Consider the following 13,713-nt stretch of genomic DNA (forward strand, 5'->3'; position numbering starts at 1 on the left):
CTTTTCAGAACCATCCACTGACCACAGATATACCCTCCGACATGGTAAAAATATAGCAAAACCGGCACAGACACAAGTCGGTATATAAGTCGCACGGATGGTTTGCTCCTGTTCTTCAGGATCTAGGGGTACTGTCATGCTCTGAGACACCTACTGTATCGCTTCCCCAGACCTGGACCCACCTGATGTCCTCTAGGGGTTCTGTCATGCTCTGAGACACCTACTGTATCCCTTCCCCAGACCTGGATCTACCTGATGTCCTCTAGGGGTTCTGTCATGCTCTGAGACACCTACTGTATCGCTTCCCCAGACCTGGACCCACCTGATGTCCTCTAGGGGTTCTGTCATGCTCTGAGACACCTACTGTATCCCTTCCCCAGACCTGGATCTACCTGATGTCCTCTAGGGGTTCTGTCATGCTCTGAGACACCTACTGTATCCCTTCCCCAGACCTGGATCTACCTGATGTCCTCTAGGGGTTCTGTCATGCTCTGAGACACCTACTGTATCCCTTCTCCAGACCTGGATCTACCTGATGTCCTCTATGGGTTCTGTCATGCTCTGAGACACCTACTGTATCCCTTCCCCAGACCTGGATCTACCTGATGTCCTCTAGGGGTTCTGTCATGCTCTGAGACACCTACTGTATCCCTTCCCCAGACCTGGACCCACCTGATGTCCTCTATGGGTTCTGTCATGCTCTGAGACACCTACTGTATCCCTTCCCCAAACCTCGACCCACCTGATGTCCTCTATGGGTTCTGTCATGCTCTGAGACACCTACTGTATCCCTTCCAGATTCAGTAGAATATAGAATATATTAAAGTCGTCTATCAAACCAGTAATCAAATAGGACCTATCATCCTGTGATTGAAAATATATCATTAGGACTAAACAATGAAATGTCCATCTACCTGAGTCAACACATAAAGTGTATTCGGCTGCAGAGGACAGACCACACAGAGTCACCCTGCAGGTAGAATGTTACTAGCACACAGTTTTTACATACTGGAACTCTACCCTCTTTGGTGCTGCTATGCAGTGACATCACTGAGCAAAATGCAGCTGTGTGATAGGCAGTCAACAAAGGGTTAATAATAAATACACCAGCGTTCCTTAGGCATATTCCCCTCCCACAGAAAAGTGTATAGAGTACTAGAAACTGAACACTATACATCATTTTGCATTATCTACAGTGTGATGGGGATGTCCGTTTGGGCTAACCAAACAGTAAGGGCATACTATTCCATCCTGTAGTACTAATTAAAATACGCTTTCGTAAGCATAAGCATTTCGTTAAATGGAAAACAAATTGATAGTCTAATAATGCCTAATGCCTGCATACTGTGCCCATAGTGGTGGTAATAATTAATTTAGCTGGAGTGTATTATAATCAGCTCATTCATATGGCTTGTTATAATCCCATAATTATCACCATTGCAGAGAATCTGTAACAGGCGTACCTGAATATGAAAGAATGTAGCAATGACACATATCTTTATTTCTACCCCACAGTTAAACAAATTACCCTTAGATTCTGCAGGATGTCGTCAAGGTTGTACCAGGGATGGAGGCAGACTTCAGACCTGGCTACTGTACTTTGCAAATTCAAGAGGCCCATTATTTACATCCAAATGTCCCTGAAAGACTGCCAAATGAAAGGAACAGTGCAGGCCTATTTTTAGGTTTGAATCAATCATTGACAAAGCAATCATACATAAACTGTGAAAGTAATCTAAAAACGTGTCCACCTACTTTAACATCCACTGACAGACCAACATGACATAAATTCAGACCAACCATTTAATGGCAGAGCCAATGTAGGTGTTTCAAATGAGGGTGTTCAATAGCCATTTATACCGCATGTGCATTTTTCCTAAGGTTATGCACTGTCTGCCTTGGGGGCAGTTGACTTCAGAACCTTTGGAATGTGCAGCATTGCCCTGGAGAGGCTGTGTCAATCAGGAGTCCTGAGACTATATCTCCCTCTGTCATTACTCAGGGGTTCCAAAGAGGAGTCTCTCGCCATCTCCATTTCCTCAACTTAATAGCCATTATGGACCATATGCTATATCTCTTATAGATAACTATCCGATCAAACATAATGTAGTGCAGTTGTTGTCAACTATGATCGAGAGGAGACATCATGTGATCTGGAACTTTTGTTGAGCTAAGTAAAAGGGTGTAGTTCTGTTCAGATGAATCTGAATTTCTAAGAGGGGTTACATTATAGTCATGCTTTGTGTAGGAGCCTAGGTTATACGCTTTCATTGTTAAATTGACACATTTTCAATTTGTTTGATAATGTTGAATAATTTGTTTGACACTTCATGCATAGCCATTAGACGAAGGATGTTTTGTCCTCCTCATATTAGGACTGTTTTTTGGCATTAACAAGGATATAAAGACAGCAGTGAGCTGCAAGCTCACAGCCAAGCATCACAATAAAACCCAGGCTACTCCATGTCCCACTGTAACTGTTCATCCCATCAAAACACAGAGAACAAAGACACTTTCATTTGATTTGATCCAAAATGCCAAACAAAATGATAAGGGGAACATTGTGTTTCTGAATAGTTTCAGAGCAGCGTCTGTTAACTCACTTAGGGTGGGACCACCAGGACCAAAGTGAGATCCTTAAAGCTCAAGCAAGAAACTTTCGACCAGTACCAGTCAAAAATGTGGACACACCTGCTCATTCAAGGGTTTTTCTTTATTTTCACTATTTTCTACATCAATCTTTGAAATAACACATATGGAATCATGTAGTAACCAAAAAAAGTGTTAAACAAATCAAAATATATTTTATATTTGAGATTCTTCAAAGTAGACACCCTTTGTCTTGATGACATATTTACACACTCTGATGATAATGACAAGATAATTAATCTAAGTCAAGGTTACATCCTTTTGGAATTACAGTGCCTGGATTTCTTGTTAAACTTCTCAGAAAATGCATGAAACGTCAAGAGATGATCATATATCAACGTTGAGTGTGCAGTTTGTATCATTGAAACTCTACTAGAGACACACAACTGTAATTCATGACATTTATGAGGTTTACAAGGGAGTACATCTGTGTTGTTACTGGATAATTTGCATGAGAAATTGCAAAGACTGACAGTACGCCTTTTGTATTTTTCTGAGCTGTCCTTGCCGCTTTTCACATGTGGTTGTCCTAACAAGAAATATATTGCCATCAAGAGATTTGCTATTTATGTTTCTGGGGAGAAAATAACACGATGAAATACCAGTGCGAGGGAGAGCATACAAAAGTGATCCATAAATTATGCCCAGTATTTACACAGCAGCCAACCCTATCTGCTGATTCCAACCACCTGAACAGCAGCTAGCGGAAGGGCGACAGTAATAACAACGATAAAATGAATTTCACATGGCTCAAATTAAATACAGTACTTGTGAGAGGAAAATGTGTAAATTGAGGTAAAAAAGCGCAAAGGATTAGAAACAAGATTCTGCCACTGATATGAACATTCCTTTGAGGCTGTGAATAACAAAAAGGTAATTTGGGAATATCCTCATGAAATTCAAACTGTGACTGACTGGGACTCATCAATGTAGAAAACTGTTGAACAAAATTAAAACACAGCAGCCTTTTGTAGTGTACTCTACTTCTTCCCCGGGTACATTGTAACCATATTTACATATTGACAGTTAATGTTCCTCTCTGTGGAATACATGCCTTTCCGTCACGTTACTCTTCAGGGTTACGGAGGTTTTGCTTAGTGGGCCTGTTATTGGCTCTCGTCACCCACTGAAGGAGTTTAATAATGTCAGAACTGGGTTACTTCCAATAGGAGAATCCATGGGGGGAATCCTGCCATCTGCGACTCATTAACACTTTTCAAATGAACTGCTATGAAGTACTACCTAAATCCAAGACATTACTTTAAACATCTGAAAGGTGGGCTGCCATTTTTAAGTATGTAGTTGATCTTACAGGAAAGTTAAATAGTCAAACTCAAACAGCAAAGCTAGCTGCAGCTCTGGCCATTATGTTACCTGAATTAATTAATACATCTCCCTGCGCTTATGAGCTCATGATTAGGGACAGAAGTTTTATGCGATTGGATTCTCATCATATGAAAGACTTTTTCAAAACAATCTTAAGAACATAGTAACTAAAAAAGTAGTACCAATTTTATTTTTCTATTTTACCCCCAATTTCAATCTTGTCTCATCGCTGCAATTCCCTAATTGGCTCGGGAGGCAAAGGTTGAGTCATGTGTCTTCCGAAACATGACCCGCCAAACCATGCTTCTTAACACCCACCTGCTTAACCCGGACGCTAGCCGCACCACCGTTCACCTGAAGTCAGCCTGCAGGCACCCCGCCCGCCACAGGGAGTCTCTAGAGCACGATGAGCCAAGTAAAGCCCCACCGGCCAAACCCTCCCCTAACCCGGACAATGCTGGGCCAATTATGCACCGCCCTATGGGACTCATGATCACGGCCGGTTGTGATACAGCCCGGGATCGAGCCCGGCTGTGTAGTGACGCCTCTAGCACTTCGATGCAGTGCCTTAGACCGCTGTGCCACTCGGGAGGGGCGTTAGTATGTACTTTTATCAGATGATATCCCCCTACTCCAAACAGAATTGGAGCCAATGTTTGTGAGTCTTTCAGCTATTTCCTGGCTTTCTGTTCCCAGACCTCCCACATCACTTTCCTTATCAAAACATTGTAATTTCACTGTGCATGCTGAGTCCCTCGCTAAGATTCAGACTCATTAGCAAGAATGAAGTAAGTCTTCATTTAATTTTACGTCATGTTAACATCTTTAGGGCATTCCTGAATTCCAAGCTAAATACCCTTCCCTTCTACCTCCAACTGTTGGCTTTAAGAGTAGCAACTGGTATAGGTCGTCAGACATTAAGGGCCGAATGCACCAACACAAATGTTTCAGCAATGTTTTACAGAGGAGATGACCCAATGCTAGACCATGCTATATAATGCCAAGGGCCATGAAAACTTGATAAGATTGAACATTCAGTTGAATGTTCCAAGGTTATTTCTCAACTCAGAGGAAGAGTTAATTGCCTCTACCGGCTTTTATCATGTGCCATCCGGTTGTTCTAGAATCTTCACACAGTATGGTTCCAAAAGGGACATTTCTAACTATTATCTGATTTGAGTCATTTCTGCAGACCAGTGAGTCTCTAGCTCGGTGAGCTCCGGGGTAAAGTGTTCCTTAGGTACAGATCTAGGATCAGTGTCTAGGGGCAACTTAACCCTTCACCACCCTGTGATTTCAATCAGTAGTAAGCATTTGTTCTTTGAAGACCATCACACCTGGCCTCAGCTCCAGCTCCAGTTTCACTGAACTATTTCACAGATAGCCGCTATGTCACAGTAATGTGATACCATATGTCAAAAATATGACATTTACATTTACATTTACATTTAAGTAATGTGATACCATATTATATATTTAGAGACAAACAGATGAAGAGGTGGGGTTTCCTCCGGTGAAAAACCATAGGGCAGCGAACAGTGACCAACCTCGTGGTACACCTGGAGCCTGGAGCCTTTGGTGATGCTGCATGTCCATTAGAGAAGGGTGGGTCAATGTGTGGGCGTGAATTCACGTTGTTGCATTGGTTTCTATTGTATTTGTGTAAATATTCTTATGTAATTCATCTAAATACTTAGGGAATCAATTCATGATAATCCAAACACTTTGGTACATACAATAGATGTCACTTTATCCATCATTTGCTATTGTCTCTTGAAGTGTTGCGCAATATGGTCTGAAGGTTATTTCTGATGGTGGTGTTTGTGGTTTTGTACTAGCTTAGGAGAAGTGTTAGCCTGCTGTTTTCCCACAAAGATATCTGTCTTTCCTTGTTCTTCAAAAGGTAAGAACATTTCACAATGGTGCTGTATGCATAAGCCAAACCATGTACAGTATGTATAAACAATTAAATCTGTTTTATTTTGTTTTTATTTCAGACCCATCCATCCTTGTAAGGATGACCACATGTCGTGTTTTAGTAGTTAATGTGATGATGCATAAAATCATATTGTAACTAAAGTCTATAATCTCTTAATCCAAATTCACACTTCAAATAGACTAATAAAGGATGGCTAATCTGATGGGACATTTAATTCACTTCACAGATATGACTAGATCAATTTTTTTTTAAATGAATTCCAGATTTTTCTTGGCATGAGCTCAACACTAAATCCAAACAGTCTCTGGTTACCTTGCAGCACATATTACTCCTGCTCAAAGTGATTCATTTTCTTCCACCGCTGCTACTGTAACAGAAAACGTAACAAAAAGTTCAAACCCAAAAAATGGTAGTGAAGGGGTGAGAGGCAACATGAGTGAGGGTCATGTTGATGTAGGTGATTAGCCCCAGACGGAGGAAGAGGGAATGACTCATTATCTCTCTCCATTCCATGATTGAGGAGCAAGAGAAGAGACACTCCCAAACTACTTCCCATTGGCCATAGGCCTTTCGGAGATGGAATTTAACGACTTGAAGGAAAGAGTGTTGCTGCAGGAGCCACGGAGGCATTGGTTATAAGGGCCCTTTCAAACTCCTGCTCTGAGCTTGTCAACAGGTGTCAGAGAGAGAAGCAATAGAGCCACAGATTCTCAGGCTTTCAGAGGACGGAGTCCCAGGGAATTGCGACGGTAAGTTAAACACTGCTTTCTGTTATCGTTGTTGTATTATTCTGCATTCATTTTGAGAGGCTTTGTAATATGTGAATACACATTTGTTGTGATTGTGAGTTGTGGTGGTAAGTGATTGCATTTGATTTGACACATTTTTTGTTCATATGATGACCTGTTTAACATTTCACAAGTATATTGTTTAATTTTCTTCGAACAAATGCAGCAATAGGCGAGATTCACACTTACTGCTGAAATAAGTAATTACCACGAAAAAGTCACAACAGAATAAATCATTTGCAATGTGACTCCTGTCTCAGGAGTCATCATAAGATACAGCATATGATCAGGAAACATGATTTTCATCAGAGCAAATGACATACAGTAGTCCTTTAAACAAAGATATGAAATGATTATAACAACTTCCAAAGCTAAGTTCTTTCAGTAGAAGGTACACAGTAAAATAAATGAATGAAAGAAACAAAAAGCAATCTGTTGAGAGATTTATTTTCATATTTTTTATCAACCCCCCAAAAACGACATGAGTTGTGACTAAGTCATCAAACCGAATACGGTTAAAGGTCCATTTCCTTGTTTATTTTTACAAAGTTCTTGAATAGTTTCAGTTTTTAAGGAAAATAACCTGTGTTTATTATACATTTTCCTATTCATGACCTTCTATTAACCTGCCTTCTCATCACAGACTAAACTCCAGCCTCTCTGGTACCAGACTGAACTGCCGGGCAGTCAAGCATGAGACTAACCACCAACACGTGATACCTCAGCTAGCCAGACATTTCTAGTAGGGACATAACTGACATTTTAGAATGCTATTAGATGTCCTTACTATGGGCTTAACACAGGTTTTTATTTTAATGTAAAACTTTTCATTGAAGGTGCTATTTTAGTTTCCAGGAAAATAAACAGTTGCAGGCTTCATAGACATTATGTACGGTCCTTGCAGGTCACACAACTTGATGAAATGCTACTGTACTGGCTTAATGTTGACATGGAAGCAGTGATAAAATAAACAACAGATGTAGAGCGTTGCCTGCATCTAGCCATGAATGGGGTGGTTTCTAATATGTGACCATTACATAAGGTCAATGCTGTGACTTCTGGGCTCTTGTAACCTTATCAAGGTTTTTGTGGTTTGGATGGCAGGACCGACAGACAGAGCAGAGGGATATAAGTTTTAGCTCAGACTTACTCTAATTGCTTTCAGGTTTTTCTGCCTATAAGCAAAGGGAAATTCAACAAACGTTGCAAGTTTGCAACCACATAAAGACCATGAGCTCTGAGCTCATCCCAGGCTTGTTGGTCCAATTCAAGTCCACTTGAAACGTAAAAGAGCAGACTGCCTTTTGTCTGTCTATTGGTTAATGTGTCTCAGGAGAGGATGGGGCATTGCACACCATCTGTCCTTGCTTGCTTCCCTTCCTTTCTCTCTTCCCTGCACAATTATTTTGGAGGGAAATTAGGTCACTGTGAGGACCTGAGATTGAATGCATTCACAGTTTGAAGCATTTCTGGTTAGTGAGTGAGGGGACACTTTCTACCTCCTCTTATACCAGGAGTACACTGAGTGTACAAAACATTAAGGACACTTTCCCAGCAGCATTGCAGTTCTTGACGCAAACTGGTGCGCCTGGCACCTACTACCATACCCTGTTCAAAGGCACTTAAATATGTTGTCCTGCCCATTCACCCTCTGAATGGTACACATATACAATCCATGTCTCAATTGTCTCAAGGCTTAAGGTTAAACAAAGAGTAGAGGAAGCTCAATTTTACCAACCAGTGGAACACTGTTGAGCATCTACACTGAGTAACCAGGTGAATCCAGGTGAAAGCTATTATCCCTTATTGATCTCTCACTTGTTAAATCCACTTCAATCAGTGTAGCTGAATGGAGACATGTTAATTAAATAAGGATTGTTAACCGTTAGAGAGTCTATTTGAATAGCTGTTTGAAGTTTACTCTGAGCACTACTTGCTAGTCTGCAACGCATGCTGGAATTGTTCAGGTACTTTCCTGACAATCCCAGTTGGAAGTCTATCAAACTTCACAGCTAGTCGACAAGTCTGTAAAGAAAATGGAGGCTGAAAAGAGGACAGACATTGTGTCTGACTATTTGAATCCCTTGTTATGTGAAGGTAATTCCCCTGTGTGTCCATGCCAACTTTGAGCGCGGAACTGAGGATACTGTTTTCTTTAAACTTTTGAGCCTGCTACGGCTCTGCCATGTCTGACACGCATCACATGGATTGCATCCCAAATGGCACCCTATTTCCTATAGGGTGGAATAGGGTGCCATTTGGGACACAACCATGGATTGACATTGAGGAGAATCCTCAGGCTTACTAGTGTATCGTTCCTGCCTTTCCTGCCCTGCAGAGATTTAGATGTCCGTTGCAGCCATTTTGCTGAGCTGGAAGATGGCCACATTGGAATCTTCTCCAAGACAAATAAACGTCTGAAAATGTCCAGCATCAAATAAAACCTTGACAGTGAGCTATAAAGGAGCTTGTTAAGGATCTGTGTGCGCCAGTGCCTTGTGCCATACCACAGGGCTGTAAAATGCTCCTGTCATGTGGGTTATTGTAAGGCTGTCATTGACTCGCTGGTCTTTCCCCCTGGTCTGATCTACTGTATTTCCTGGTTGCTGACATAGTGCCAACTACTGTAATTACTGCCAGAAAGTCAATGGGGCTGAATGGCCATAGATGTGAAGTCATAGTCTGTCTGAATCTCTATGGTCTGACTACTCTGACCTCAAGTTTTTCACCCACTGAGTTTAATAGCAGACACAGGACTCACAGCAAATATGGTGGAAATTAGGAGTGGCACTAACAGAGCTTGCCAGCTTGTAGTCCTAAAACCCGGGAATAAGGTACCTCTGGTTCGTTCAGCCATCCCTACGTGGAAAATAAATGGGGAAAGAATAGGGTTTTGTAATAAAGGTTAACACAGGCTGTAGGAGACCTTAAACGTCTTGTTCTATGAGATAATAGCAGTCAGTTAACATTACCTTTATGAATTATGAAGTCTTTATGTGATGTATGTGTGTTTTATCATTACATAAATTCTGATGATTATCGCATGGCACAAAACATATAAGTTCTCATAAGCCTGTGTTTACCATAGACCTTATTTTCGGCATTTATCCCAAAACCCTACAAAAACAACATGAATTTTCCTCATAGGCTTTGTCCAATGAGCCATGGCAGAGTTATTTCTCTCTATACAGTTACTGTAAGTCGTTAGCAACATAGTCAACATCATTTTTTCCAACACATAGCCTACTGATACTCAATTTTCACAAATTGTGAGCCACTGAGAACTCTACTATTGGATGGAAGCTTTCCTATACGGTTCAAAGCAGTCTCTAAGGAAGTTTCAGTTGCAATGTTCAGTTTGTATTTGTATTTATTAAGGATGGCAGCAGCTACTCTTCCTGAGGTCCAGCAACATTGAGGCAGCCTGTAGTATCAAAAACATCAACTCTTCACCCTGTGTCTGACAGCCAGCAGCATCTAAGACGTTATGTCAATCTCTGAACATCTTGACAAAGTCACTGATGTTGTAGGCTGCTTATGATACCATAACACCTATGCCATTGCGCTTATCACTTTCAGGTTAGGTTCAGAAGAAACTGGTGGGAGGAGCTATAGGAGGACGGGCTCATTGTAATGGCTGGAATGGAATAAATGGAACGGAGTCCGATGGATGGAGTCAAACATGGTTTCCATATGTTTGATGTGTATGATACAGTTCCATTGATTCCATTCCAGCCATTATTTTATTTATTTATTTTTATTTCACCTTTATTTAACCAGGTAGGCTAGTTGAGAACAGGTTCTCATTTGCAACTGCGACCTGGCCAAGATAAAGCATAGCAGTGTGAACAGACAACACAGAGTTACACATGGAGTAAACAATTAACAAGTCAATAACACAGAGAAAAAAAGGGGAGTCTATATACAATGTGTGCAAAAGGCATGAGGAGGTAGGCGAATAATTACAATATTGCAGATTAACACTGGAGTGATAAATGATCATGTACAGGTAGAGATATTGGTGTGCAAAAGAGCAGAAAAGTAAATAAATAAAAACTGTGGGGATGAGGTAGGTGAAAATGGGTGTGCTATTTACCAATAGATTATGTACAGCTGCAGCGATCGGTTAGCTGCTCAGCTAGCTGATTTTTGAAGTTGGTGAGGGAGATAAAAGTCTCCAACTTCAGCGATTTTTGCAATTCATTCCAGTCACAGGCAGCAGAGTACTGGAACGAAAGGTGGCCGAATGAGGTGTTGGCTTTAGGGATGATCAATGAGATACACCTGCTGGAGCGCGTGCTACGGATGGGTGTTGCCATCGTGACCAGTGAGCTGAGATAAGGCAGAGTTTTGCCTAGCATGGCCTTGTAGATGACCTGAAGCCAGTGGGTCTGGCGACGAATATGTAGCGAGGGCCAGCCGACTAGAGCATACAAGTCGCAGTGGTGGGTAGTATAAGGTGCTTTAGTGACAAAACGGATGGCACTGTGATAAACTGCATCCAGTTTGCTGAGTAGAGTGTTGGAAGCAATTTTGTAGATGACGTCGCCGAAGTCGAGGATCGGTAGGATAGTCAGTTTTACTAGGGTAAGCTTGGCAGCGTGAGTGAAGAAGGCTTTGTTGCGGAATAGAAAGCCGATTCTTGATTTGATTTTCGATTGGAGATGTTTGATATGGGTCTGGAAGGAGAGTTTGCAGTCTAGCCAGACACCTAGGTACTTATATGTGTCCACATATTCAAGGTCGGAGCCATCCAGTGTGGTGATGCTAGTCGGGCATGCGGGTGCAGGCAGCGATCGGTTGAAAAGCATGCATTTGGTTTTACTAGCGTTTAAGAGCAGTTGGAGGCCACGGAAGGAGTGTTGTATGGCATTAAAGCTCGATTGGAGGTTAGATAGCACAGTGTCCAATGACGGGCCGAAAGTGTATACAATGGTGTCGTCTGCGTAGAGGTGGATCAGGGAATCGCCCGCAGCAAGAGCAACATCATTGATATATACAGAGAAAAGAGTCGGCCCGAGAATTGAACTCTGTGGCACCCCCATAGAGACTACCAGAGGACCGGACAACATGCCCTCCGATTTGACACACTGAACTCTGTCTGCAAAGTAATTGGTGAACCAGGCAAGGCAGTCATCCGAAAAACCGAGGCTACTGAGTCTGCCGATAAGAATATGGTGATTGACAGAGTCGAAAGCCTTGGCAAGGTCGATGAAGACGGCTGCACAGTACTGTCTTTTATCGATGGCGGTTATGATGTCGTTTAGTACCTTGAGTGTGGCTGAGGTGCACCCGTGACCGGCTCGGTGACCGGATTGCATAGAGGAGAAGGTACGGTGGGATTTGAGATGGTCAGTCACCTGTTTGTTGACTTGGCTTTCGAAGACCTTAGATAGGCAGGGCAGGATGGATATAGGTCTGTAACAGTTTGGGTCCAGGGTGTCACCCCCTTTGAAGAAGGGGATGACTGCGGCAGCTTTCCAGTCCTTGGGGATCTCAGACGATATGAAAGAGAGGTTGAACAGGCTGGTAATAGGGGTTGCGACAATGGCGGCGGATAGTTTCAGAAATAGAGGGTCCAGATTGTCAAGCCCAGCTGATTTATACGGGTCCAGGTTTTGCAGCTCTTTCAGAACATCTGCTATCTGGATTTGGGTAAAGGAGAACCTGGAGAGGCTTGGGCGAGGAGCTACGGGGGGGCCGGGGCTGTTGGCCGAGGTAGGAGTAGCCAGGCGGAAGGCATGGCGAGCCGTTGAGAAATGCTTGTTGAAGTTTTCGATAATCATGGATTTGTCGGTGGTAACCAGCATGTCCTCCTATTGCTCCTCCCACCAGCCTTCTTTGGTTAGGCTACTTATTTTCAAGATCCCTCAGGTGACTACATGGGCAAGCCTCAGATAGCAGCACATGTCACAGCAGACACCAATGCAATTACTTCAGCCTGTAGATGAGGTTGTTTGTGTTGTATGATTGATATATTCATTGATGTAGATATCTTTATACTGGTATACAATGTTAAAGGAACCATCTATTAGCATAATTTGTTCTCTCATACACTTCCCGATGCTGCGTATTTATTTGGACAATGAAGCTAAAACTCTTAATTTGTATCTATACACCATAATTTTGGATCGAAATCAATTGTTTCATATGAGGCGACAGTACCGAATAGGGATGAATATTTTACAAAAATCTACCAAGTTTCAATACGAGGAATAAATCATGTTATCCCGAGAATCCTAGGATATACTGCATAAATGTGACATTTTAAAGCGTTTAAAACCAAGATATTGTCACTCTGCCAGGGTTTTCCCAAAATAAGAGGGGTGCTGTGCCACCTTGTTGGCTTGGTTAGGATACTATGTAAAGATTTCAGAGCAAATGAAACTGTTATTTTGTAATGATAGTTACTCTATCTTTGATAGCCAATGGCATTGTTGTGAGTTGCAAAACAGGTCATTCATAAATTCTGAGCACTAATTCTGAGCACTATTATGATCCTCAATTAATTCAGCGCATTTCAGCAGTAAGGCTCTCTCGACAGAGAGCACTTAGGACTCACGTCGAATCATACAAAATTTGTTTAATGACAGTCAAACAAAAGTCAAATGACCAAAGTTGCTAAGCTTGCTAGATAACCTCCTTCAACAAATGACAGAATTACAATGCCTTCGGAAAGTATTCAGCCCCCTTGACTTTTCCCATATTTCGCTAAGTTACAGCCTTATTCTAAAATGTATCAAATTTAGTTTTTATTCATCAATCTACACACAATACCCCATAATGACCAAGCAAAAAAAGAAAGATAACCCTAACCCTAACTGAAATATCATATTTTCATAAGCATTCAGACCCTTTATTCAGTACTTTGTTGAACCACCTTTGGCAGAGATTACAGCATCGAGTCATCTTGGTTATGACGCTACAAGCTTGGCACACTTGTATTTTGGGGAGTTTCTCCCATTATTCTCTGCAGATCCTCTCAAGCTCTGTCAATTTAGATGGGGAGCG

General features: G+C 41.9%; 1 protein-coding gene across 3 annotated transcripts in view; it reads left to right on the plus strand.

Annotated features, from left to right (window-relative positions):
- Nucleotides 1–6,411: 6,411 nt before the first annotated feature.
- Nucleotides 6,412–13,713, plus strand: part of tnn (tenascin N) — a 42,346-nt gene continuing 35,044 nt past the window's right edge. For 2 of the 3 annotated variants that reach the window (XM_046359951.1, XM_046359953.1), the window contains exon 1: nucleotides 6,413–6,663. The gene's annotated coding sequence lies outside the window, so the exon portion shown is untranslated. Of the gene's footprint in view, nucleotides 6,664–13,713 lie in introns of all 3 variants that reach the window. The other variant, XM_046359952.1, reaches the window with a different exon arrangement.

The sequence above is a fragment of the Oncorhynchus gorbuscha genome, linkage group LG08 (assembly GCF_021184085.1).
Source record: "Oncorhynchus gorbuscha isolate QuinsamMale2020 ecotype Even-year linkage group LG08, OgorEven_v1.0, whole genome shotgun sequence".
NCBI classification, from domain to species: Eukaryota; Metazoa; Chordata; class Actinopteri; order Salmoniformes; family Salmonidae; genus Oncorhynchus; species Oncorhynchus gorbuscha.